This window comes from Lithobates pipiens, unplaced genomic scaffold, assembly GCF_037356315.1.
Source record: "Lithobates pipiens isolate NorthernLeopardFrog02 unplaced genomic scaffold, aLitPip1_a1.2 Scaffold_13, whole genome shotgun sequence".
Taxonomy (NCBI): Eukaryota; Metazoa; Chordata; class Amphibia; order Anura; family Ranidae; genus Lithobates; species Lithobates pipiens.
The window spans coordinates 348,435,257-348,462,162 of record NW_027507718.1 but is presented as its reverse complement, the minus strand read 5'-3'; the positions used below and the strand labels follow the sequence as shown (position 1 = coordinate 348,462,162).

Below are 26,906 nucleotides of genomic sequence, written 5' to 3'. Positions count from 1 at the left end.
TTACGAATTACGGATGTATTATGACTTGTAAATGACTTCTGTAATAGAAGTCAATGTAAGTTGCCTGAAGACATCAGTGAAGGACTTTCCTCCTCTCTGGGCAGGCTGCCAAGGAAAGATCAAAGTGATACAATGTTTCTTCTTCAGTGGGCTGCAGCGTGACATACAGCACTGACACCAGCACCATGATATACAGCACTGACACCTGCACCGTAAGCAGCCCCAGGAGGAAGTCGGCATAGCACAGGGATGGTGGGAGCCCCTCATAATAAGCAGCCCCAGGAGCATTTTCAGCACATCACAGGGATGGTGAACTTTACAAACCTACAGGTCATATTTGCAGCCACAAAATAATTACTAGCTGTGCACACATAGTCCCACCACATGGCCAATGACATAACACATGTATGAGGTGAATCTGGGATCGACAACTACAAGCATTCTTTTTTTATATGTGAAATTCTGAAAATTCAGGAATCTTGAGACAATGGAGGCGAGGGTAGGTGAGGGTAGGCAAAGAAGAGGGTGCAGGAGATGATCACCAGCACTGTGATATAGAGCACTGACACCTGCACCGTGATAGAGTGATCTGACACCAGCACCGTGACATAACACATGTATGAGGTGAATCTGGGATCGACAACTACAAGCATTCTTTTTTTTATATGTGAAATTCTGAAAATTCTGGAATCTTGAGACAATGGAGGGGAGGGTAGGCAAAGAAGAGGGTGCAGGAGATGATCACCAGCACCAGCACCGTGATATAGAGCACTGACACCTGCACCGTGATAGAGTGATCTGACACCAGCACCGTGACATAACACATGTATGAGGTGAATCTGGGATCGACAACTACAAGCATTCTTTTTTTATATGTGAAATTCTGAAAATTAAGGAATCTTGAGATAATAGAGGCGAGGGAAGGTCAGGGTAGGCAAAGAAGAGGGTGCATGAGATGATCACCAGCACCGTGATATAGAGCACTGACACCTGCACCGTGATAGAGTGATCTGACACCAGCACTGTGACATAACACATGTATGAGGTGAATCTGGGATCGACAACTACAAGCATTCTTTTTTTATATGTGAAATTCTGAAAGCTCTATTTGTGGGGAAAAAAGGTCGCCAATTTTGTTTGGCAGCCACTTTGTATGACCGCGCAATTGTCAGTTAAAGCGACACAGTGCCGAATCGCAAAAAGTGCTCTGGTCAGAAAGGGGGTAATTTCTTCCGGGGCTGAATTGGTTAAGAGCACTAAGTGTCATTTCTGTTAGCTGCATTGTTCCTCTGCTATCAGTGTGATTCACTTCTGACAAGTTTTCCTGACACCAAGAAAAAAATGGTGACAGGGGAGGGATCTCCAGCTGATTGACAGCCTCAGCTCCGTTCCTGTGTGCTGCGTGGAGGAGGGTGTGTCCCTTCCCTCCAATCAGCTGTCAGAGCTCCCCTCACTGAGTGTAACTTCAGCTCTCTGCCCTCATTTTTTGAACTCTCAGACAAGTTTTAACGATACCTGCACACAGCACCTGGCATCTCAAGCCACATAAACCCGCAGCCCATTCAGGGTCAATGGACCTCAGCACCTAGGCGAAAAAAGCCTTAAAGTGTATATAAAGCATTTTTTTTTGTTTTAGATTTAGATAAAGTAGGGAAGGGATAAAACCCTAATCTATTTATTTTTTTCACTTCCTGTCCTGGATGTTCAACAAGAAATGGCAGGAAATATGTCCAATGATAGTGGAGTTCCCATCCTAAAGAGTTAAAGGAACAGGTGTTTACATGTGTTGTGATGCGCTTTTTTTTTAGACCAGGTTCACATATGTGTGCTTCATTTTTGGTGCAGTGCGAGTTTAGGCACATTTTACGCACATATTTGGGCATGCTCTTATTGAGTTCTATTAGAAAGCACAGCAAAGCATGGAGGACTTTGATGTGCTTTCAAAAAAATCTGCATTCTAATAGAGTTCAATGGTAGTGTGCCTAAAAATGTATGTAAAACACAACACACCAAAAGGCAAGGCTCATATACTGTGTATTATGTTAAAGTGTTACTAAACCCAGGACCCTGCATTCACTATATCTGGTCTACCACAGTAGACAAAACATAGAAATACAATATAAACCGCTAAGTTCCTTTTCTCATCAGTAGTATATAGCAGTCTTATGACTTCTATTAGTGTCTGGCCAAGGACTAGTTAAAGCTCATAGGAGGAGTTTGCATTCTCCTCGGACTGTCCTATTTGGCTGCATGTCCTCTGACCCTCTGTCTGGACAGTGCCGATTCACCCTGTACTGATCACATGCACCTTCCCAAGAAAAAAAAAAACACTCTAGCAAAACACCAAACTGAGCATGTTCAGAGTGCCCCCAAGGCTCTGTTCTATCAGCACAAGGATTTGAGACAGTGTAAGCCCTTGTACACACGGTCGGAAATTCAGACAGAAAATGTCCGATTGGACCACGTTGTCGAATAATCCAACCGTGTTTGGGCTCCATCTGACTTTTTCTGTCGGAATGTCCGACCAACAAAGTTTGAGAGCTGGATATCAAATTGAAACATGATCCGATAGGACTTTGTCTTTGTAGAGAATTCCGATCGGACAAAGTGCCACGCATGCTCAGATCAAATTACGAGGCCAAAGCTATTGGCTACTAGCCTGAACGTAGTCCCGTCCTAACGTACAAACGTCATCATGTTACGAACGATCGGATTTTCCAACAACTTTGTCCGTGTGTGTGCAACACCAGTTTCGGACAAAATCCGTTGGAAAAAATCCGTCGGATTTTGTTGTCGGAATGTCCGACCGTGTGTACAAGGGCTAAGAAGGGGAAGATCAGAGAAGACAGACTGATTTTACTGTTGTGGGTTGAGTAACACTTTAAGGGAAATTGCAGGTTTTAATACATGTTAACACACACACACACACACACACACAGATGTGTATCGGGCCTTTAGGCTTTTATCACTGAATTCCAAAAGGAAAATATATTCAAAAGATTATTTTTTTTATATTTCTTTAAGCATCTCAAATTTTCATGAAGAGTACCATCTAGTGATAAATATAAGTGTAGTCATAAAGAACAGATATTTACTGTATCGTGATACTAATGATTCATGCTATGTTCAGTATGCAATAATATACGTTTGTTGTATATTTTGGCATGCATTGTGGTACAGTATGTATTGGATATAAAAGCGGATGCACTTCTATGTGGGGTTATTTACTGAAGGCAAATCCACATTGCACTACAAATGCAAACTACAAGTGCAAAGTGCACTTGAGATTGGACTGAAAGTGTACTTGGAAGTGCAGTCGCTGTAAATCTGAGGGGTAGATCTGAAATGAGGGGAAGCTCTGCTGATTTTATCATAATCATAATCATGTGCAACTAAAATACTGTTTTTTATTTTCCTTGCATGTCCCCCTCGGATTTCAAGTGCACTTTGCACTTGTAGTTTGCACTTATAGTGCAAAGTGGATTTGCCATTCGTAAATAACCTCCCTTATGTCATTTCCAAAGAGAGAAACAATTGGTAACAATTGATTTGAGACGGGAGCTTGTGGGTAAAAATGCAAAATGCTAATCTTATAGGAAAAACACTTGCAAGTAAGTGTACCTGTTCCATACCTCCCAACTTTTTGAGTTGAAAAGAGGAACACCTAATATAGTAGAACATTGGAGAGAAAGTGGGGCGATAGGGTCTGTATTTAGACAGGGCACCTCATCCCAATAAGAAAGAATCAAAAAAGTGGGAGGAAAAAGACATGTGTACACCATGATTTGTAAAATATTATATAATTAATTTTATTAAATCACAATTTAATTACAAACAACAATAAATAATAAAAAACAAATGATATTGGGGAGCAGAGTCCAGATAGTAAAGGCCCCAGTGTGGTAATCGGCCTTTGATTAGATATTCAAGTTGGGACTTCCCTACATGTTTCGCCAAAGCATTGGCTTCCTCAGGTGAACAAGATGAACCGACAAAATGGATAAATAGCTCTGCAATACAAAAACAACAATAAGAAAGGAAACATACATATATTTATAGTTTTATACATGTATAAAATTTACATGACCTGATATACATCATTGTGGAGCAACTAAGTACCATGTAAGCAAATGATACACCCCTCCCATGTCCTGTTATTTAGACCAGTGGTCATTTAACCCTGTCCTCAGGGCCCACAAACAGGCCAGGTTTGCAAGATAACTAAAATACATCACATGTGATATCATTCGCTGATCAGTGATTGCAGTATTTTAGTCTGCTTCTCCCCAAGGTAATGCATAAAATCTGGCCTGTTAGTGAGCCCCGAGGACAGGGTTGATAACCACTGATTTAGACCATGAAGATTCCATATGCTAAAAATGTTTGTTAAACCCACAACTATTTATGTCACAACTGCTGCTGTCAGAACACACAGATCAGTGCTGCAGCTGATTGGCATTTCTGCAAAGCAAACAGCAGCCCTGAAACTCCTCTTCTGGGGTTCACCGTCAGTGATCTTGGCTCCTCCTCCTTCAAAATTCCAGGCCTGGGAGCAGTATGGTGGGTGCCATTGGGTAGCTGGAAGGGAGATCAGTGGACTTCTGTTTGCTGATCTTCCCCTCCTGTTGATGACTCAGATGCGACATATAAATGCCACTTTCAGGCCCTGGTTTCATTTTCCCATGGCTAGAGAAAACACGAATGGATTGCGATCTGCACTCTGTTAGTTGCTTCTGTCGGAACGCTTACACATATCACAGGTGATGCCTGTCCCCCTTTCACATGCACTGTCACCATTTGTTCCGGGTTCTTTGTGCCCATCGGTGAACTCAGAACCTGTATGGTGGGTGCCACTGGGTAGAGGGGAAGAAGATTAGTGAACGTCTGTTTGCTTATCTCCTTTTCTTGTTAAAGCGTTTTTAACCACTTGACCCCTGGAAGCTTTTAGCCCCTTCCCGATCAGAGCATTTTTTTGCAATTTGGTAATTGCACGGTAAAGCAACGCTGCACCTAAACAAAATTGATGTCCTTTTTTCCCCACAAACAGAGCTTTCTTTTGGTGATATTTGATCACCAATATTTTCTATTTTTTGTTATAAAAATATCAAATAAACTAAAATTTTGTCATACATTTAGGCCAAAATGTATTCAGCTATATTTCTTTGGTAAAAAAAATCCAAATAAGCATATATTGATTGGTTTGCGTAAAAGTTATAGCGTCTTCAAACTATGGTATATACTGTATACTGGAATTCACGCAGCTTTTACTTTCTTGCTGTCTCATTTCTTGAGGTGCTAAAATGGCAGGGCAGTACAGTGCACCACGCCCCAAAATACCCCTTTTTGACACCCCAAGGAATTTGCTGAGAGCACATTTAATCCCATGATCGCCCCTGGTGTTAACCCCTTCCCTGCCAGTGTCATTTATACAGTGACAGTCCATTTTTTTAAGCACTGATCACTGTATTGGTGTCACAGGTCCCTAAAAAGTGTAACTTAGTGTTAGATTTGTCTGCTTTAAAGTCGCAGTCCCGCTTTAAAGCGCTGAACACTGCCATTACTCGTAAAAAAAAATTATAAAAAAAAACATCCATAAATATATGCCATAGTTTGTAGATGCTATAACTCTTGCACAAACCAATCAATATATGCTTATTGGGATTTTTTACCGAAAATATGTAACAGAATACATATTTGCCTAAATTGATAAAGAAATTAGATTTCTGGATTTTTTTTATTGGGAATGTTTTATAGCAGAATGTAAAAAAATATTGTTTTTTTTTTTCAAAATTGTCTGTCTTTTTTTGTTTATAGCGCAAAAAATTAAAACTGTAGCTGTGATCAAATACCACCAAAAGAAAGCTCTATTTGTGGGAAAAAAAGGACATCAATTGTATTTGTGTGCAGCGTCACACTGCTGTGCAATTGTCAGGTAAAGCTACACAGTGCCGTATCACAAAAAATGGCCTGGTTATGAAGGGGTAAAACCTTCCAGAGCTGAAGTGGTTAAAATAACAAACCTGTTATACTAACCTTCTGTGTGCAACAAGATGGCACAGAGCGGCCCTGAACCTCCTTTTTTGGGGGATTTTGGGTCCTCCTCCATCAGGTTTCCAGGCTCCGTGTCCATCAGAAAACCTGGGACCAGGTAGATGAGAGGGGGATCAGCAATGTCTCTTTGATGATCTCCCCTTCCTGTTAATAAACCAAAAGCAACATCTAAAACATCACTTCTGAGTCCTGTTAGTTTTATTAAAGGACAGGTGAGATGTCACATCAGGGCTCTTTTTGACTCCTGATGTCTCATCAAAGAGAACCTGTTACCAAAAAGGCATCACATAGGAAATATAAAAAGTAAGAGAAAAGTGTAAAGAATTTAATTTACACCCAAGGGCTTCTGCCGGATCGCTTTCACAGATTCCGGTCCCCCCTCACATGCTCCGTTGACATTTTTCTGGGCTCCATGGTATGTGCCCAGTGGTGAACCCAGAAGCTGCATGGTGGGTGCCACCAGGTAGAGGAAGAGAAGATCAGTGATGACAGGTGAGACCTCAGATGTCTCATTAAAGAGAACCTGTCACCAGGGCCGTCTTAATAGCATCATGGGCCCCCCTGGACAAAGTAATGCTCTGGGCCCCCTACAATGGAGACAGCGCAGGTAACAGACATCAAGTAGGTAGGAGGCAGACAAGCGGAGCTTCCCTTTTGGGTGGAGCTCCGCTTTAACTACATGAACAATCATTCTGTACAGCAAAGAAACAGTGGGGAAATACTACATACATAAAGTAACAAAGCTGTCCTGTGCATATAATATATCTGCTAGAATGATGCTCAGTAACAAGTATAGACATGGCCGCCAATAAAAATCATGTAGCACCATCCAGCCTCACAGGGCTTCAGATACCATCAACATTGTAACCTCTCTACATCTTATATACATTCATCACTCCTAACTCCATCCAACTAACCCCCCCACACACATACACCAGGTTTCCCCCTACCATTGTTATCCTGTTACCACCTCCACACCCCTGGATTCTCAACTCCCCAGCACTCTGACCCCTCTACACCCTAGATATCCCCCCAGCACTGTGACTCCTCTACACCCCAGATTTCCCCTTAGCACTCTGACCCCTCTACACCCTAGATATCCCCCCAGCACTGTGATTCCTCTACACTCCAGATTTCCCCTTAGCACTCTGACCCCTCTACACCCTAGATATCACCCCAGCACTGTGACTCCTCTACATCCCAGATTTCCCCTTAGCACTCTGACCCCTCTACACCCTAGATATCCCCCCAGAACCATGACTCCTCTACATCCCAGATTTCCCCTTAGCACTCTGACCCCTCTACACCCTAGATATCCCCTCAGCACTGTGACTCCTCTACACCCCAGATTTCCCCTTAGCACTCTGACCCCTCTACACCCTAGATATCCCCCCAGCACTGTGACTCCTCTACACCCCAGATTTCCCCTTAGCACTCTGACCCCTCTACACCCTAGATATCTGTTAGGACCTGGGCTTGAACCTGGGACCTCTGTTGTGTCTGGCAGTGACTCTGCTTGCTGAGCCACCTGGAATGCTGGACAGTTCCTTGGACAGTTCCTTGGACAATTCCTTTAGTGATCATGTCTTGAATCTTGTTTGCCTTGAACCTTGAACCCTTTGCTCCTCCCATGAACTTCTTATATAAGCCATGTCTCTGCACTTCCTCCTTGCCAGAATATTGTGCCTTTACCAGCCAATATCTTGCTTCTATCTCTCCTGCTGCCGACCGTATCCTTGCTACCTTCCGTTACCGACATTTGGCTTGCTCCTGGACTACGCTTCTGCTGAATCCCAACCTGCAACTATTGGTTACCGACTTTTGGCTTGTTTCTCAACTACCCTTCTGCTTGATCTCTACCTGCTATATCTGCTACCAGACCCCCGGCTTGCTCACCTCCTGGTGGGGCTATCCTGAGGACCGCGACCTGGCACTAACACGCAGCCAAGCCCATCTCCACCTTTGGGAGCTCTGGTGAATACCGGTTAGTGCTTAGACCCCGCACCTCAGGTGAACCCGTGCCATCAGCCAGGGTGACCTGTGTGAATATCTGCTCTGCTGCTATAGCTATTGGTCTCTGAGCCTGACTCCAGATCGTGACAGAATATTCTGGCCAAAAACATGGAGGCCGTTGTAGCAGCTGCCGTGGCTCCTCTCAGGGTTCAAATCGCTGAGTTACAGGCATTTGGTGTTGACTACCAGGAAAAATTTTCTGAGTTACAAATTGAAATGAAAGGTCTACAAGAGGAAATCCTTGATCTACACAAACAATTGCGGGATTTTCATGCCCGAGATACTGCTGCCATAGAAATTAATGCACGAATGCCCCTACCACTCAAGTTTAGCGGAGACCGCCGCCATTATAGAGGATTCCTTAATCAATGTCGTATATACTTTCAGATGCAACCTGCTGCATTCACTTTTGACAGGAAAAAGGTGCTGTTTATTATCAACCTCCTGACTGAGGAAGCCTTAGCCTGGGCCTCCCCTTATGTGGAGAAAGATGATGTCATCCTGGATAATTTTGATTCTTTTGTGACTGCGATGAACCAAGTTTTCGATGATCCTAACCGCTGTGCTACTGCTGAGGCAAAATTGCACAATTTACGTCAGGGAAGACGCTCTGTTGCAGAGTACACAACTGAATTCCGACGTTGGATCTCAGATACCAATTGGAATCCAGCAGCACAGAAGAGTCAGTTCCGTCAAGGACTCTCGGAACAAGTAAAAGATGAGCTTGCCAGAGTAGAAAGTCCTGATGACCTTGAAGCTTTTATTAAATTATGTATTCGAATTGATCAGAGACTTACTGAAAGGAGAAAGGAGAGACTTCGGAATCCTAGGCAGTAATGGTGGCATGCGTTTTTCTACTACTCAGTATCCTCCTAAGGTTCCAAGAGTTTTTCCTGATTCTGACACTCCTGAACCTATGCAGGTGGATGCTATTAAAAGATCTATTACTACTCAGGAGAAAGAAAGACGACGTTCAGAAAACTTATGTCTTTATTGTGGAGACTCTGGACATTACGCAGTTAATTGTCCCAATAAATTTAAAAGAACAATTGCAGCAATGGATGTTACAGTATCTGAACAAATAAACTCAATTTCTCAGTCCATCTCTCCTTTGATTCAGGAATAGTGATGGCCGAACGGTTCGCCCGGCGGTCGTTTCGCGGCGAATTTCCGACTTTCGCCGTCCGCGGGTTCGAACGCCTTTTTCCGTCGTTCGCCCCGGCGGACTTACGTGTTTAATGTATACAAGAACTTTAACCTTTCGTGACACGTTTATCATGTGTTACAGGACAACCAATTGAGACATGACAGCTCATGGACACTTGGACATTCCCCCTAACCTATAAATACACCCGATCCGGTGGCCATTTTACATTCTTTCTTCTGTCACTGTAGGGAAAGGATCCTGTGTGGAGTAGGGACAGAGAAAACGCTAGCTATTTGGTACACAAAAGTTCTTTTCAGGACTGGTATAGGTGTTAGGTCAGCAGCCTGAGTTTCTTTTGTCAGTTTAGATAAAGGGACAGAGCGCTGTATGCTGCTATTTTAGGGACAGCTCAGCCAGATTAGTCTTTCTTCATCATCATCATCATCATCATCATTAGCTGTTACTATCAGGTCCACAAAAGAGCTGTTCCAGCTAATCGTTCCAGCCTACTCTTTTTTGCCAATTTGTATAGGGACAGGCAGGAAGCAGTGTGTCAGGCAGTGAGGATAATTTTAAAGACTTGCTGTTACTATTAGTTCCACAAAGGTTCTTTTCAGGACTGGTATCAGTGGTACGGTAATAGGCTTGTACACGTATAATATTCTTTCTTCCAAATATAGAAAGAATATTATACTTGACTGCTGCCCTTCTGCTGCAGTCTGCTAATCATTCACAACTCACTTGTTCCACAAAGCTCTTTATCAGGACTGGTAACTTGGTCTGTCTAGGGTGCTACGGTACATAGGCTTGGGTGCGGTACAGTCTGCTGTTCTGTAAGGACCGCTATCGGTCCACAATACATAGGGTTGCCGTGCACTACTGCTGACCGCTGCCCTATACTGCAGCAGTCCTTCAGCGGTATAGGGACTGACGCACAGTCTGCTAAACACTAATACACAACCTGCTTGGTCCACAAAAGTTCTTATAAGGACTGGTAACTTGGTATAGGGTGCTACGGTACATAGGCCTGAGTGCAGTACAGTCTGCTGTTCTGTAAGGACCGCTATCGGTCCACAATACATAGGGTTGCCGTGCACTACTGCTGACCGCTGCCCTATACTGCAGCAGTCCTTCATTGGTATAGGGACTGACGTACAGTCTGCTAATCACTAACACACAACCTGCTTGGTCCACAAAAGTTCTTATAAGGACTGGTAACTTGGTATAGGGTGCTACGGTACATAGGCCTGAGTGCAGTACAGTCTGCTGTTCTGTAAGGACCGCTATCGGTCCACAATAGATAGGGTTGACGTGCACCACTGCTGACCGCTCACCTATACTGCAGCAGTCCTTCAGCGGTATAGGGACTGACGTACAGTCTGCTAATCACTAACACACAACCTGCTTGTTCCACAAAAGTTCTTATAAGGACTGGTAACTTGGTATAGGGTGCTACGGTACATAGGCCTGAGTGCGTTACAGTCTGCTGTTCTGTAAGGACCGCTATCGGTCCACAATACATAGGGTTGCCGTGCACTACTGCTGACCGCTGCCCTATACTGCAGCAGTCCTTCATTGGTATAGGGACTGACGTACAGTCTGCTAATCACTAACACACAACCTGCTTGGTCCACAAAAGTTCTTATAAGGACTGGTAACTTGGTATAGGGTGCTACGGTACATAGGCCTGAGTGCGTTACAGTCTGCTGTTCTGTAAGGACCGCTATCGGTCCACAATACATAGGGTTGCCGTGCACTACTGCTGACCGCTGCCCTATACTGCAGCAGTCCTTCAGCGGTATAGGGACTGACGTACAGTCTGCTAAACACTAATACACAACCTGCTTGGTCCACAAAAGTTCTTATAAGGACTGGTAACTTGGTATAGGGTGCTACGGTACATAGGCTTGAGTGCGGTACAGTCTGCTGTTCTGTAAGGACCGCTATCGGTCCACAATAGATAGGGTTGACGTGCACCACTGCTGACCGCTCACCTATACTGCAGCAGTCCTTCAGCGGTATAGGGACTGACGTACAGTCTGCTAATCACTAACACACAACCTGCTTGTTCCACAAAAGTTCTTATAAGGACTGGTAACTTGGTATAGGGTGCTACGGTACATAGGCCTGAGTGCGTTACAGTCTGCTGTTCTGTAAGGACCGCTATCGGTCCACAATACATAGGGTTGCCGTGCACTACTGCTGACCGCTGCCCTATACTGCAGCAGTCCTTCATTGGTATAGGGACTGACGTACAGTCTGCTAATCACTAACACACAACCTGCTTGGTCCACAAAAGTTCTTATAAGGACTGGTAACTTGGTATAGGGTGCTACGGTACATAGGCCTGAGTGCGTTACAGTCTGCTGTTCTGTAAGGACCGCTATCGGTCCACAATACATAGGGTTGCCGTGCACTACTGCTGACCGCTGCCCTATACTGCAGCAGTCCTTCAGCGGTATAGGGACTGACGTACAGTCTGCTAAACACTAATACACAACCTGCTTGGTCCACAAAAGTTCTTATAAGGACTGGTAACTTGGTATAGGGTGCTACGGTACATAGGCTTGAGTGCGGTACAGTCTGCTGTTCTGTAAGGACCGCTATCGGTCCACAATAGATAGGGTTGACGTGCACCACTGCTGACCGCTCACCTATACTGCAGCAGTCCTTCAGCGGTATAGGGACTGACGTACAGTCTGCTAATCACTAACACACAACCTGCTTGTTCCACAAAAGTTCTTATAAGGACTGGTAACTTGGTATAGGGTGCTACGGTACATAGGCTTGAGTGCGGTACAGTCTGCTGTTCTGTAAGGACCGCTATCGGTCCACAATAGATAGGGTTGACGTGCACCACTGCTGACCGCTGCCCTATACTGCAGCAGTCCTTCAGCGGTATAGGGACTGACGTACAGTCTGCTAATCACTAACACACAACCTGCTTGTTCCACAAAAGTTCTTATAAGGACTGGTAACTTGGTATAGGGTGCTACGGTACATAGGCTTGAGTGCGGTACAGTCTGCTGTTCTGTAAGGACCGCTATCGGTCCACAATAGATAGGGTTGACGTGCACCACTGCTGACCGCTGCCCTATACTGCAGCAGTCCTTCAGCGGTATAGGGACTGACGTACAGTCTGCTAAACACTAATACACAACCTGCTTGGTCCACAAAAGTTCTTATAAGGACTGGTAACTTGGTATAGGGTGCTACGGTACATAGGCTTGAGTGCGGTACAGTCTGCTGTTCTGTAAGGACCGCTATCGGTCCACAATAGATAGGGTTGACGTGCACCACTGCTGACCGCTGCCCTATACTGCAGCAGTCCTTCAGCGGTATAGGGACTGACGTACAGTCTGCTAAACACTAATACACAACCTGCTTGGTCCACAAAAGTTCTTATAAGGACTGGTAACTTGGTATAGGGTGCTACGGTACATAGGCTTGAGTGCGGTACAGTCTGCTGTTCTGTAAGGACCGCTATCGGTCCACAATAGATAGGGTTGACGTGCACCACTGCTGACCGCTGCCCTATACTGCAGCAGTCCTTCAGCGGTATAGGGACTGACGTACAGTCTGCTAAACACTAATACACAACCTGCTTGGTCCACAAAAGTTCTTATAAGGACTGGTAACTTGGTATAGGGTGCTACGGTACATAGGCTTGAGTGCGGTACAGTCTGCTGTTCTGTAAGGACCGCTATAGGTCCACAATAGATAGGGTTGACGTGCACCACTGCTGACCGCTCACCTATACTGCAGCAGTCCTTCAGCGGTATAGGGACTAAGAGTTTTGTCACAGGGTCATTTAAAAAATGACATGCAGAGGAAGAGGCAGGCCCTTCCGCAGGGGTGGTAGGGGTAGGGCAGGAGCAACAGGCTTGAGCCAAAGTGGGAAGTTGCAGAAGGTGCGTTCAATTACTTTAAAGGATGCACCAGACTTGGTTGAGTGGCTCGCTCAGCCTTACTCTTCTGCACCCTCCTCATCCTCTCGATCTGCACCCTCTTCTTCACTCTCTGCTATGTGCACCCCCAAAGACACTACCACCAACAACACGACCACCACCACCACCACCACATACCTTCCGCTTGAGTCACTGGAATTATTTTCCGATCCATATCAAGAGGACATTTCTGATGCGCAGCCACTCTTGGTATTGGATCAGGAAGAGGAGGTAGCAACAAGCGCTACTCAGCAGTCTGACGCCAGTACCCAGATCAGCCCAAGGAGGAGGTTGGTCCCCGGTGTTGCTGCCTACTCTACTTATAGCGGTGGGGAAGGTGACGTTGATGATGACGTGTCTAGTGATGTCACGTGGGTGCCCACAAGAGAGGAAGAGGAGGGGAGTTCAGAGGGAGATATGGACCAGCAGATAGGGAGGAGAAGCAGCAATGACTTACATTGCACAGCAGGGACAAAGCAGACTGCAAATGTATCAGGAGCGAGTCATCGACCATGTACGGTCACATCTGGCGCTCCCAGGACACCGGCACATGGCTCCGCAGTGTGGGCTTTTTTTAACGTGTCCGCTGCTGACAATAGCGTTGCCATCTGCAATCTTTGCAGTCAACGCGTTAGTCGCGGTAAGCCCAATACTCACCTAGGGACGACCGCCTTAAGAAGGCACATGAGCAGCCATCACCGAGCCCAGTGGGAGCAACGGAACACACAAAGCCACACTGCAGGCTCTCACCGTCCAGCCTCGTCTTCTACTTCTCCTTCTCCTCTCTCCTCACAATTGTCCTCCACTCCACCTTCCATCACGCCAAGCTCACATTTTTCTGCAAAAAGGCAGGCTTCCGTGGGCCTAATGTTTGAGCGTAAAAAAATGATGACGCCGGATAACCCTCTTGCCCAACGGTTGGCGGCTGGCTTGTCAGAACTCATAGCCCGCCAACTACTGCCATATAAACTGGTGGACTCGGAGGCCTTTCGCAAATTTGTGGCCATTGGAACACCACAATGGAAGGTCCCAGGAAGGAAGTATTTCTCAGAGAAGGGCATCCCAGAGCTATATGGCCATGTTCAGCGGCAAGTGAATGTATCTCTGGCACACAGTGTCGGTGCCAAGATACATCTGACCACAGACACGTGGTCTAGCAAACACGGGCAGGGAAGGTATATCAGTTTTACTGCCCACTGGGTGAACCTTCTGACGGCCGTCAAGCATGTAACCCGTGGCACCCGTGTAGATTTGGTTTTACCGCCACGGATTGCATGCAGGCCTGACTCTTCTTCTCCTCCTCCTACTCCATCCTCCTCCCTCTCCTCCTCAGCTGCCTCCTCCTTTTCCGCTGCTAGCGTCTCTTCCACTGCACCGCCCAAGCTCCCCAGAACCTATTCCACATGCCAGGTGAGACGTTGCCATGCCGTGCTGCGTCTGTTGTGCCTGGAAGCAAAGAGCCACACTGGCCCGGCACTCCTTTCAGCTTTGCGTTCACAGGCAGATGAGTGGCTAACACCGCTCAATTTGACAGTTGGTAAAGTGGTGTGTGACAACGGTGCCAATCTGCTTAGCGCATTGAAACAGGGCAAAATCACGCACGTGCCGTGCATGGCACACGTCTTAAACTTGGTCGTGCAGCGATTCCTTGTCAAATACCCTGGGGTCCAGGACATCTTGCGGCAGGCAAGGAAAATCTCGGCCCATTTCAGAAGATCTTACACGGCCATGGCTCGCCTTGCTGACATTCAGCGGCGACACCATCTGCCGGTCAGACGTCTTATTTGCGATTGCCCGACGCGATGGAACTCAACCTTCTATATGCTTGATAGGCTGCTCCAGCAGAAACGTGCAGTTAACGTCTACCTGTATGAACTCTGCGAAAGAAACGGTTCTGGGGAGCTGGGTTTTTTTTCACCGCGCCAGTGGCTGCTCATGCGCGACACATGCAGACTTCTGCGGCCATTTGAGGAGATCACCAAACTGGTCAGTCGCAGCCATGGCGCCATCAGTGACATGGTACCTTATGCCTTCTTTCTGGAGCGTGCATTGCGTCGTGTCATTGATCAGGCTGTGGAGGAGCAGGAGCGGGAAGATGAGGAAGTCGCAATGCTGGATGAATTCCCAGGGGGGGCTACTCTATCTGAGACAAGTCAACAACAGGAGTCTGATGAGGAGTCAGAGGAGGATGGTGCCGGGGCGGATGAGCAGGAGCAAGAAGAGCATGCTTTAAACCTTTCTGGGATCCCTGTTGTGCGAGGATGGGGAGAGGAGAATGAAGAGGACGACATTATCCTGGATGATGAGCAGGAGCCAGGCCACCACACCGCTTCCACTTTAGTGCAAATGGGGGCCTTCATGCTCCAGTGTTTTAATAGGGACCCCCGTATAAAAAGCATGAGGGTCAAGGACCAGTACTGGGTGGCAACGTACTTAGACCCCCGGTACAAACACAAAATGGCGGAAATGTTACCGCCGTCGCAGAGGGCTGTCAGAATGCAGCACTTCCAGGCCTTGCTTCGAGAAATGCTGCATTCTGCTTTTGCGTGCGCTGGCAGAGGAGCAATTCCCACTCCCAGAGAAGGATTTGCGGGTACCAATCCAACAGCGCCTGCAAGAAGAGGCCGGTTTGAAGATGTGTTGGTGACTTCGGATATGAGGTCATTCTTTCAGCCGACCCATCGACAGGTGTCATCCGGATCCAGCATCAGGGAACGCCTAGACCGTCAGGTGTCCGACTACATTGGGTTAACGGCCGATGTGGACGCTCTGAGGAGTGATGAACCCCTAGACTACTGGGTGGGCAGGCTTGACCTCTGGCCAGAGCTTGCCCAATTTGCAATCGAACTGTTGGCTTGCCCCTCATCCAGTGTCCTGTCCGAAAGGACGTTCAGCGCAGCAGGGGGGATTGTGACCGATAAGCGTACTCGCCTAGCTCACCACAGTGTTAACTACCTCACATTTCTAAAAATGAATGAGGCATGGATCTCGGAGGAATTCAACACATGTGATCAGTAGACCATGTATATGTCTATAAACAATTTTTGGAATCAAGCACACAGACCTTCTTAATTCATTTGGCTCACTTCCCTGACCCAAAAAAGCACACCGTACTATATGCCCCTACCCTCCTCTTTGAAGAGGTTGAGCGGTGTCATATTTCTACTGGGGCTGCTTATTATGAGGGGTTCCCACCATCCCTGTGCTGTGCTGACTTCCTCCTGGGTGTTCTTATTATGAGGGGCTCCCACCATCCCTGTGCTGTGCTGACTTCCTCCTGGGGGTTCTTATTATGAGGGGATCACACCATCCCTGTGCTGTGCTGACTTCCTCCTGGGGCTGCTTACGGTGCTGCTGTCAGCGCTGTATGTCACGGAGCTGCTGTCAGCGCTGTATGTCACGGAGCTGCTGTCAGCGCTGTATGTCACGGAGCTGCTGTCAGCGCTGTATGTCACGGAGCTGCTGTCAGCGCTGTATGTCACGGAGCTGCTGTCAGCGCTGTATGTCACGGAGCTGCTGTCAGCGCTGTATGTCACGGAGCTGCTGTCAGCGCTGTATGTCACGGAGCTGCTGTCAGCGCTGTATGTCACGGAGCTGCTGTCAGCGCTGTATGTCACGGAGCTGCTGTCAGCGCTGTATGTCACGGAGCTGCTGTCAGCGCTGTATGTCACGGTGCTGCTGTCAGCGCTGTATGTCACGGAGCTGCTGTCAGCGCTGTATGTCACGGAGCTGCTGTCAGTGCTGTATGTCACGGAGCTGCTGTCAGCGCTGTATGTCACGGAGCTGCTGTCAGCGCTGTATGTCACGGAGCTGCTGTCAGCGCTGTATGTCACGGTGCTGCTGTCAGCGCTGTATGTCACGGAGCTGCTGTCAGCGCTGTATGTCACGGAGCTGCTGTCAGCGCTGTATGTCACGGAGCTGCTGTCAGCGCTGTATGTCACGGAGCTGCTGTCAGCGCTGTATGTCACGGAGCTGCTGTCAGCGCTGTATGTCACGGTGCTGATGTCAGTGCTCTGTATTACGGTGCTGCTGTCAGTGCTCTGTATCTCCTGCACCCTCTTGTTTGCCTACCCTGGTCCCTGACCTTCCCTCTCCTCCATTGCCTTCATTAGCTCCATAGTCCTGAATTGTCAGAACAATTTCCCAAATAAAAAAAAAATGCTTGTAGTTATCGATCCCAAATTCACCTCATACATGTATTATGCTATTGTCCAGGTGGTGGGACTACGTGCTACCCCCTAATAATTACCCCGTGGCCGCAAATTCGACCTAAAGGTTTGCGAAATTCGCCTCCCATTGAAGTCAATGGAGCCCGCGGCGAACGGTCGTTTTCGCGAACGTTTGTGTCCGTTCGCGTTTCGCGTTCGCGAAACGTCCCGTCGGAAGTTCGTCCATCACTATTCAGGAAGCAAATAAAGTTAATTCTTTATCAACTCATTTTGTCATCCCTATAAAGCTTATTGTTGAAAGCAATGAAATACCTTGCTCTGCTATGCTGGACTCAGGGGCTGGGGGAAACTTCATCGACATCGAATTTGCCCAAAGTAATAACATTCAAATAAGAAATAAACTTGCCCCAATTGATATGGAAACTGTGGATGGCTCACCTTTGACTTCAGGCCCTGTTACCCACGAGACAATCCCACTTAAACTCCTAATTGAAACTGACCATCAGGAGACTATCAGCTTTGAGCTGATTACATCACCCAAGTTCCCTATTATCCTGGGCATTCCTTGGTTCTCTATCCATAATCCCTCCATCAACTGGGAGACACGTTCTTTAAGCTTTACATCTGACCATTGCAAGAAACATTGCAAAGAATCTGATCAAATAAGCCCTCCACCAACCCAAGATTTACAAGCAGTTTTGGCAACTATCCAGTCATATGACAAGCTACCTCCACAATATCTTGAGTTTCGGGACGTTTGTGATAAAAAGAACGCAGATCAGCTGCCTCCTCATCGCTCTTATGATTGTCCCATTGAATTGCTTCCAGGGGCAGAAATACCATTTGGTCGCCTTTATTCTTTATCAGAACCTGAACTGAAAGTGCTCAGGGAGTGGATTAATGAGAATCTTGAGAAGGGTTTTATCAGACACTCAACCTCTCCTGCTGGCGCAGCCTTATTCTTCGTGACGAAAAAGGACTCCACCCTGCGTCCGTGTATTGACTACAGAGATTTAAATAAGATCACAATTAAGAATCGCTATCCACTCCCACTGATTCCAGAAATGCTTGAGAGACTCCGCTCTGCCAAGCTCTTTACCAAATTAGATTTACGGGGGGCATACAACCTTGTCCGCATTCGTTCCAGTGATGAATGGAAAACTGCTTTCAGAACCAGATATGGACATTTTGAGTCTTTGGTCATGCCCTTTGGGCTTTGCAATGCTCCTGCAACTTTTCAACATTTTATTAATGATGTCTTTCGAGATTTGCTTGATCAGTTTGTAATAGCATATTTGGATGACATTCTCATTTTCTCTGATACTTTGGAAGAACACCGCAAGCATGTCTGTATTGTTCTCGAGAGATTAAGGCGAAATCAACTTTACATAAAATTAGAGAAATGCGAGTTTGAACAAACTCAGATTCAGTTCTTGGGATACATAATCTCTTCTGAAGGGATAAGCATGGATCCCGATAAGATCAAAGCTGTGGTGGATTGGCCCGCCCCTAAGAATGTTAAAGAGATACAGCGATTTGTTGGTTTTGCCAACTTTTACAGAAGATTTATAAGGAATTTCTCTAGGGTAATTGCTCCAATCACACAGTTGACAAAGAAAGGGGTGCCCTTTTTGTGGTCTCCTGAGGCACAGGCTGCCTTTAGTAAACTGAAGACTCTCTTCACTTCTGCACCAATCCTGGTACATCCAGATCCAGAACTACCTTTCATCGTAGAAGTTGATGCTTCTAATTCTGCTGTAGGAGCCATCCTTTCTCAGCGAATGGGAGAAAAAATGCAGCTTCATCCTTGTGCTTATTTCTCTCGACTGATGTCTTCAGCCGAGATGAATTATGACATTGGAAACAAGGAGCTGCTGGCAATTAAGGAAGCATTTTCTGAGTGGAGGCATCTGCTGGAAGGAGCTAAGCACCCTGTAACCGTTCTCACCGATCATAAAAATTTAGAATTTATTAGGTCTGCTAAAAGGTTGTCATCTAGACAAGCACGTTGGACCCTTTTCTTTTCCAGGTTTAATTTTGTTATTTCATACCGCCCTGGGTCAAGGAATGGTAAGGCTGATGCCCTATCACGGATGTTGTCTGGGCCTCTCCAGGAAAGCACCTCTGAATGTACAATCCTGCCTCAAAAGAACTTTCTAGGGGCCATGAGTTCAAAGACATTTCTTAATCTTCTCAAGGAGGGGTATGAGAATGACCCACTTCTTAATAATCCTCCTAAGGACATTAACCTCAAGTACAACAATGGTTTTTGGACTCAAGCGCATTGCCTCTATGTACCTGAATCAGTTCGGGTAGAAGCCCTCAGGTTGGTACATGACTCTAAGCTTGCTGGTCATTTTGGGGTTTCTAAAACAGAAGAACTCTTATCACGTTCCTTTTGGTGGCCTGGGTACAAGAAAGATGTTAAGAGTTATGTGGCTTCATGTCTAACCTGTGCTCGCAATAAGACACCTCGATCTTCTCCTCTGGGGTTACTTCTACCACTACCTGTTCCATCAAGACCATGGGGGTCAATTTCTATGGACTTTGTGGTTGACCTTCCTCTTTCAAAAGGGATGACCACCATTCTGGTAGTCGTTGACCGTCTCACTAAGATGGCTCATTTTATTCCAGTTAAAGGGGTACCCTCCGCCGAACATACTGCTGAGGTAATGGTTAGAGAAGTTTTTAAACTTCATGGAATTCCTGATGATGTGGTGTCTGACAGAGGGGTACAGTTTACCTCAAAATTTTGGAGAAGTTTTTGCTCAGCTTTGGGTGTAACAGTTAATCTGTCCTCGGCTTTTCATCCGCAGTCTAATGGTCAGACCGAGAGGACCAATCAAACTCTGGAGCAATACCTTCGATGCTTCGTGAGTTATCTTCAGGATGACTGGGTGGACTACCTTCCTACGGCAGAGTTTGCTTATAATAACTCTAAACATAGTTCCACATCCCAAAGCCCATTTTTCTTAAACACGGGGTATCATCCAGTTTTTATTCCTGATCTCCCCATCTCAACTTCAATTCCTGCTGTTACCAACAGACTAACTTCATTACATGAGATCCAGGAGAAATTGACTGATACATTGAAGGAGGCGCAGGAATATTACAAGAGGGCTGCTGACAGACATCGTAGGTCAATTCCCACTTTTCAAGTAGGTGAGAAAGTTTGGTTATCTACCAAAAATTTAAAAGTTCAAGTTCCATGTGCTAAGTTGGGTCAAAAGTTTATGGGACCTTTTGAGATTTCTGCTCAAATCAACCCGGTCACTTTTCGCCTAAAACTTCCTGACAATATGAAGATTCACCCTGTGTTTCATATATCACTACTCAAACCATTTCATGAAAATACTTTTTCTGGAAGAATTCATCCTCCTCCCCCACCTGTCGAGGTACAGGGTGAAGAAGAATTTGTGGTGGGAAAAATTCTTGACTCCAGGATCTCTAGGAACAAATTGCAATATTTGGTTCAATGGGAAGGATATGGGCCAGAAGAAAATTCTTGGGAGCCTGAGGAGAATGTTCATGCCCCTAGATTAACAAGGGAATTCCACCAGAGGTTTCCTCAGAAACCTGGCCCTAAGACGTCCAGGGGACGTCCTGGGAGGAGGGGAGTACTGTTAGGACCTGGGCTTGAACCTGGGACCTCTGTTGTGTCTGGCAGTGACTCTGCTTGCTGAGCCACCTGGAATGCTGGACAGTTCCTTGGACAGTTCCTTGGACAGTTCCTTGGACAATTCCTTTAGTGATCATGTCTTGAATCTTGTTTGCCTTGAACCTTGAACCCTTTGCTCCTCCCATGAACTTCTTATATAAGCCATGTCTCTGCACTTCCTCCTTGCCAGAATATTGTGCCTTTACCAGCCAATATCTTGCTTCTATCTCTCCTGCTGCCGACCGTATCCTTGCTACCTTCCGTTACCGACATTTGGCTTGCTCCTGGACTACGCTTCTGCTGAATCCCAACCTGCAACTATTGGTTACCGACTTTTGGCTTGTTTCTCAACTACGCTTCTGCTTGATCTCTACCTGCTATATCTGCTACCAGACCCCCGGCTTGCTCACCTCCTGGTGGGGCTATCCTGAGGACCGCGACCTGGCACTAACACGCAGCCAAGCCCATCTCCACCTTTGGGAGCTCTGGTGAATACCGGTTAGTGCTTAGACCCCGCACCTCAGGTGAACCCGTGCCATCAGCCAGGGTGACCTGTGTGAATATCTGCTCTGTTGCTATAGCTATTGGTCTCTGAGCCTGACTCCAGATCGTGACAATATCCCACCAGCACTGTGACTCCACTACACCCCAGATTTCCCCTTAGCACTCTGACCCCTCTACACCCTAGATATCCCCCCAGCACTGTGACTCCTCTACATCCCAGATTTCCCCTTAGCACTCTAAAATAGTTTTTAGTATTCAGAGAGCACTATGTTTCGTTGCTTTCATTTCATGTACCTTATCTGGGAGCTGGTGATGATGATATGCCTGAGATATAGCAAGCCCAATATTCGTTACCAGTATTTGATCCTGCTGACTCTGCTGACATAATCCCTTAAAGGGACCGCTGTGTTTGACCGGACTGTTGATTCACTCAGGGGTCCATTGTCTGAGGTGAGCAGCCATTACTATCGGTGGTGGAGGTTGTCACTTAAGTCACCATACTTGACTCTTAGATCACCTATCTCACTGGATTTCTGCTGTCTTCTCTGCTGTTTTCATCAATGATTTTTTTCATTATAAAGAAAATGGACTATTTCTCTCTTTGATTCTAGTTTTAGTTTGTAATAGTGAGTTCTATCTGCGCTGTACTTCCTATTTACATTGATTTATTTGGGATTTGATATTTTGACCCTTAGTAATTCAGCGGCAGTATTTTTCGGGTTTATTGTATTTTGCGCTGGTTGATTCCTTTTTTTACTTTTTTATTCTTCTGGCAGATCACTTCCGCATACCCCAGAAAATGCTGGTCTCCTACTTGTTCTGTCGCCACATTTTTCCAGGCTCCATGTACCCATTGGTGAACCCAGAATCTGCATGGCGAATGCAACTGGGTAGCAGGAAAGAAGATCAGCAAACGTGACCTTATCTCCTTTTTCTGTTTCAGTCTTCCTCCCTATCAGCGAACCCAGGACCAGCATGGCAGGTGCCATCAGTTTTTTTTGTTTTAATTAAAATAACAAACATGTTATACTTACCTTCTCTGTGCGATGGTTTTGTACAGAACGGCCCCTAACCTTCTTTTTGATGGGTCCCCTGCTGGCAATCTCCTCAACATAATTTCCAGGGCTTTGTGTCCCTGGCTGGGGAAAAAAAGGAATGGAGTGAGATTTAATATTTAACCCCCTCAGATCCGTGCTATAGCCGAATGACGGCTGTATCGCAGATCTACTTTGCCAGGAGGCCGTCAATAGAAGTTCCCCCCCCCCCCTTTGCAAGATATCTGTTATACTTATATATTTATACATATATGTTTATTCAATTTTTGTTTTTTTTCTTTGTTTTTTTTCAAAACTACGATAAAACTACTACAAGCATAAACAATTACCATTACTACTACAAGCGTGCTGTATAAAAAGAAAGTATCTGTTATACATATATATTTATACATTTTTTTGTTTCTTTTTATTTTATTTTTCAAAACTACTGTCAAACTACTACAATTATAAACAATTACCATTACTACTACAAGCATGCTGTATAAAAAAGAAAATATCTGTTATACTTATACATATATATTTAAACTTTTTTAGTTTTTTTTTCAAAAGTACTATAAAACTACAACAATCATAAACAATTACTATTACAAGCATGCTGTATAAAATAGAAAATGTCTGATATACTTATGCATTTATACATATATACAGTATTTATACTTTTTTTTTTCAAAACTACTATAAAAATTACTACAAGCATAACAATTACAACTACTGCTACAAGCACGCTGTATAAAAAGAAAACATTTGTTATACATATATATTTATACTTTTTTTTTTTTTTTCAAAACTACTACAAGTATAAACAATTACCATTACTACTACAAGCATGCTGTATAAAAAATAAAATATCCGTTATACTTATACATATATATATTTATACTTTTTCTTTTTTTTAAACTACATTTACTACTACAAGCATTCTGTATAAAAAGAAAATATCTGTTATACTTATGCATATATATTTAGTATAGTTTTTTTAAACTATATAACTACTACAAGCATAAACAATTACAATTCCAAGCATGTTGTATAAAAAGAAGATATTTGTTATACTTATACATATATATTTATTCAAAAATATCATAAAACTTCTACAACTTCTAATACTTACCATTACGATTACAAGCATGCTGCATAAAAAAAGAAAATATGTTATACTTGCGCATTTATACATATATATTTATACAATTTGTTTTGTTTTGCTTTTTATGTTTTTTTTAAACTACTATAAAACTACTACAAGCATAAAAAATTACATTTACTACTACAAGCGTGCTATATAAAAAGAAAAGAAAACATTTGTTATACATATATATTTATACATTTTTTTTTTTTTTTTTCAAAACTACTACAAGTATAAACAATTACTACTACAAGCATGCTGTATAAAAAATAAAATATCCGTTATACTTATACATATATATATTTATACTTTTTTTTTTTCAAAACTTCTATAAAACTACAGCAAGAATAAACAATTACTATTACAAGCATGCTGTATAAAAAAGAAAATATCTATTATACTTATGCATTTATACAATTTTTTTTTTTTTTTTTTTTTTTTTTTTCAAAACTACTATAAAACTACTACAAGCATAACAATTACAACTACTACTACTGCAAGCATGCTGTATAAAAAAAAAAAAAAAAAAAAAATTATATATATATATATATATATATATATATATATATTATATTTATACAATTTTTTTTCTGGGTGGTTGTTTTTTCAAAACTACTATAAAACTACTACAAGAATAAAAAATTACATTTACTACTACAAGCATTCTGTATAAAACAAAAATATCTGTTATACTTATGCATATATATTTAGTATAGTTTTTTTTAAACTATATAACTACTACAAGTAGGGATGAGCTTCGTGTTCGAGTCGAACGTACGCGTCAAAATTCAAATGACGCGCGCACGGACCATAATGCACTGCGTTGGCGCAGTGCATTGCTGCCCGATGATTGGCCAAGCATGCACTGTGACCCCGCATGCTTGGCCAATCGCAGCGCCGGCAACGAGGAGAGCCATGATTGGCCACAGGCATCCTGCCTGTGGCCAATCATAGCTCAGGCTGTGTAGTGCACGCCCCACACTATATAAGGCCGCCTTTGAGGCGGCTTCGTGTAGTGTGTTACTTAGCATCTGAAGCAGTGGGTGTTCTGTGTACCTTCAACACAGTACACACCAATCGTTTTTGGCTGATTTCCTATCTTGCTGCTGTGTAGTGGTTGTTGTCTGTGCCCTGACTGCAGTATACACCACTATATTCACCTCACCTATATAGCTAGTGATCTAGCTTTAACCACTTAACAACTGCCCATTGCCGATTAACGGCTTCAGGGCGGTTGTTTAACTCTGAGAGGCCGTTAATTAACGGCCTCCCAGAATTCTGCTCTCGCGTGCCCCGAGGTGTGCGCACTCGAGAGCATCCGTGACCGCCGGGTCCACAGGACCCGGCGCATCACGGATCACGGTAAACGGCCGCTCATAGCGGCCGTTTACCACGTGATTGCTCCGTCAAATGACGGAGTGATCACTTGGAAACAAACCGGCGTCATGTTATGACGCCGGTTCCTCCCTCCCCTCTCTGTACCGATCGGTACAGCGGAGGGGAAAGAGATCGGTGTCAGCAGCGATGTGGGCTGCATCTGCAGTGCCCACATCGCTGCTCACCGAATTTAACCCCTCAATTCCCTGCCAATACTCTGCAATACCAGTGCATACTCTGCAGTACCCTGCCATTACTCTGCAGTACCCCGCCATTACTCTGCAGTACCCCGCCATTACTCTGCAGTACCCCGCCATTACTCTGCAGTGCAGTACCCTGCCATTACTCTGCAGTACCCCCCATTACTCTGCAGTACCCCCCATTACTCTGCAGTACCCCCCATTACTCTGCAGTACCCTGCCATTACTCTGTAGTACCCCCCAATACTCTGCAGTACCCTGCTATTACTCTGTAGTACCCCGCCAATACCCCGCCAATACTCTGTAATACCCTGCCATAAATTGCCATACCCAGCCATACTCGGTGATACCCTGAAATACCCAGCCATAGACGCCCCCCACCCCTCACCGCCCTCCCGTGCTTCTACCAACTCGCCAGTACGATCAAAGCCAGAATCTTTTTTTTATTTTTTATTTCAGGCTTCCGAGCCTAGAGGTGAGATGTGGGGTCATATTGACCCCCCAGATTTCACTGTAAAGAGGACCTGTCAACCCATATTCCTATTACAAGGGATGTTTACATTTCTTGTAATAGGAATAAAAGTGATCAAAAATATATTTTTGGGGAAAAAAATGTCAAACTAAAATAAATAAAGTAAAATGAACAATAAAAAAAAAAAAAAAAAATTAAAGCGCCTATGTCCCCATGTGCTCGCATGTGCCACACATGTGAGGTATCGCCGAGAATGTTAGAGCGAGAGCAATAATTCTAGTCCTAGACCTCCTCTGCAACTCAAAACATGTAACCAGTAAAAAAAAAATTAAAGCGTAGCCTATGGGGATTTTTTAAGTAGCGACGTTTGGCGCCATTCCACGGGCATGTGCAATTTTGAAGAGTGACATGTTTGATATCCATTTACTCAGCATAACTTCATCTTTCACTTCATGCAAACATTGGGCTAACAAGTGGTTAATAATAGAGCTTGCAGTCAGTAGTGTTAGGAGATAGTGCGTGCTGTCTGCGTGCTCTGTACCCAGTACATACCGCTATAATATAGGGCAGGCCCCTACTTTCAAACATCCAACTTACAAACATCTCCTACTTGCAAACGCAAGGAGACAGCAGCAAGTGAGATGAAAAAAGATGGACGACAAAACAAATTATACAGGGGTGATAACCCTTCCCTATGTTTTCCAAAAAGCTTAAAGATAGTTTTTTTGACTGGAGCTACACTTTAAAAATGTACCGGTTGAAAATGACAAACAGATTCAACTTAACACAACAAACCTACACAGTCCCTGTCTTGTTTGCACCGCCTGTATACTGCTGTTCTGAGTATATAGGGCCTGGGGGCCACACGCATTTCCTTTTTTTAATATGGGTACGGGGTTCCCCTTAATATGCGTACAAGACCCAAATAGGCTGGTAATGGGCAGGGAGGGCTACCCATGCCATGTTTCTCAATGATTTTCAACCATATTGCAGGAACCAGATATAACATTAAAACCGCAAGCAGTTTTAAATGGTGTTATTTCCGTTTAATGTCATTTTGTGCAGGGACTGTTCTAAACACGGGAAACGCGTGGCACTTCACAGGCATACTACAGACACCCCCCAGGCACCATATTTAAAGGAATATTTCACTTTTTTTTTTCACTTTAATCGTCATTAAATCAGTGTTC

At 44.7% G+C, this 26,906-nt stretch overlaps 1 long non-coding RNA gene across 3 annotated transcripts in view; it reads left to right on the top strand.

Moving 5' to 3' along the window:
* The window catches only part of LOC143975100 (uncharacterized), a 61,809-nt gene that overhangs the window by 12,545 nt on the left and 22,358 nt on the right, over positions 1-26,906 (top strand). The window contains exon 1 of one of the 3 annotated variants that reach the window (XR_013272326.1): positions 22,243-22,471. The exons of the other annotated variants lie outside the window; for them this stretch is intronic. This is a non-coding gene — a long non-coding RNA (uncharacterized LOC143975100). Of the gene's footprint in view, positions 1-22,242; positions 22,472-26,906 lie in introns of those variants that run through there. 3 annotated transcript variants of the gene reach the window in all.